Consider the following 235-nt stretch of genomic DNA (forward strand, 5'->3'; position numbering starts at 1 on the left):
GGGTGACTCGGTTGTCCACGGAGCACCTGGGGAGAGGCAGAGGTGACCCATCAGTGCCATGATTTGGATGCTCTGCCCTCCCTTCCCCAGACCCTCCTGCTGTTATATTTAGTTTTGCTGCATGCAGCAGTTTCAGACACCGAGTGCTTTCTGTCTCCAAAGAGGACAACGTCAGCACTTCACCTTTATCTAAACTGGTAGCTCCAAAAATCTGCCCAAGAGCTTCAACTGTGAA

This window comes from Mesitornis unicolor, unplaced genomic scaffold, assembly GCF_000695765.1.
Source record: "Mesitornis unicolor isolate BGI_N332 unplaced genomic scaffold, ASM69576v1 scaffold19875, whole genome shotgun sequence".
Taxonomy (NCBI): Eukaryota; Metazoa; Chordata; class Aves; order Mesitornithiformes; family Mesitornithidae; genus Mesitornis; species Mesitornis unicolor.